Source organism: Lepisma saccharinum, chromosome 21, assembly GCF_977018435.1.
Source record: "Lepisma saccharinum chromosome 21, izLepSacc3.1, whole genome shotgun sequence".
Taxonomy (NCBI): domain Eukaryota; kingdom Metazoa; phylum Arthropoda; class Insecta; order Zygentoma; family Lepismatidae; genus Lepisma; species Lepisma saccharinum.
The window spans coordinates 44,732,229-44,734,144 of NC_139249.1; positions in this window are offsets into that span (position 1 = coordinate 44,732,229).

A 1,916-nucleotide genomic window follows, 5' to 3' on the forward strand; every position below is an offset into this window, starting at 1 on the left:
TACAAAATGTGAAGGAGTTATCCTGGGTATAATTGGTCATGAAAGAAATAGGTTAGGCACAGGGAGATTTCTAGCCGTGTGTGTCAAGCGTAGGTCCGGCAAATTGTTGACCGCCATATTGAATTCAACGCAAAAATTTGAAAGGAAAGGGGGTTATGTGATATATAAAATCAGGCTAGAATTTCACGAGAAATGAAGTGACGAAGGATTTTCCAACATATATTTAACCAGCAAAGATTTATTACTGCATGCTTGTAACCATTTTCTCCTTTTCGAGGTGTTAAAAACAAAGCATTGGAATGCTCCTAACGTGTTAGGAACTCATCGAGATCACGCTGACATCTTGGGAGAGAAAGAAGTATACGCACCATTGCATATGATTTTAATCAGCTACATTCACCAAATAGTTGAATAGTGAAGAATATTGGGAAAAGTATCTCAAACAATTACGTGACACTTCTTTTGGAATGAAAAATTCTTCAGTGACGAGGCAAATTTTTATGTTCACGGTGAAGTTAATAAAAATAATATGCAATACCTGTGATTTGCTCAGTCGAATGGTTGTTGCTGGTAAGCTAATTATGTGGTATAATGTATGGCGAACGGAAATGGTTGGTCCATATTCAACAACGGAACCTTAAATGGTGAGGGCTTCTTGGATTTGTTAAGTGAACAGGTTTTTTCCCCCTTGCTTACGGGATATGGCACTTTTCGAGAGTTTTGAAACAGGACAGAGTGTGACCACACTATGTAGACATTTTCGCAATTTCTTCATAGTAATTTTCTAGGTAGATTGATGGGCACACGGGGATCTATTAAAAGGCCTGCACATTCCCCAGATCTAACATCTTAGGAGGACTTCTACCTTCAGAAACATTTGAAGAGAATGGTGCATGCACTAAAAGTCCCTGATATTGACCATCTGAGAGAAGGCATGGTTGCTGCTTGCGATGTTGTTGCACATGCTACATTACCAAATGTTCTATGCGAGTGTGAGAGAAGTCAACGAGTGTGCTCACAGGAGCATTGACAACATTATAATGTGCATATATCGTAAGTGAAAGATATGTGTATAACTTTTTGCTGGCGTAAGATACGTTGGAAAATCCTTCGTCACTTCATTTCTCGTGAAATTCTAGCCTGATTTGATATATCACATAACCCCCTTTCCTTTCAAATGTTTACGTTGAATTCAATATGGCGGTCAACAATATGCCGGACCTGCGCTTGACACACACGGCTAGAAATCTCCCTGTGCCTAACCTATTTCTTTCATGACCAATTATACCTAGGATAACTCCTTCACATTTTGTAGGGGGTGTTAAGGGACATTTGACTCTTCATAGTTCATGTAAAGTCCGCGCGTTCATTATATCTCCAGCGGTTAACAAAGGGAGCGGTACTCTTTGTTAAAAGAAACACCCAAGCTGGCGGTTTTCTTTTGAAGTAGAAGCAACAAACTGGAGTAGGAAAGCGATGTTGCCAAATTGAAGAGATAAAGAGGAAAAGCAGAAGGAAATTGTAAGGAAAAAAGAAAAAGAAAGAGAAACAAGATTAAAGAATATGGAAAGAGAAAATAAATACAGATAAAGATTAAAAAGGAAGTGTTTAAGGGTATTATCGAAAGGGGGGGGGATATCCAACTCTTACATATTAGGCCTTAATTGACACGGGGGTTCTGGGGGAAGGGATTCTGAATTAAACGTGGGGGGGGGCAGTATCCAACTCTAGGTCTTACATTATGGCTGGTATTTTAGTTAGAGGGGGATTGAACATTAAATTGAGGGGGTATCCATCCAATTCTTGTGTATTACTATTGTCTTAAACTGTTGCGGAAATTCTGGTGTGGAGACTGAGAATAATTTTTTTTTGGAGGAGGCAATGCTGTCTAAAATTAGCATGGAAATTTTGGTGGT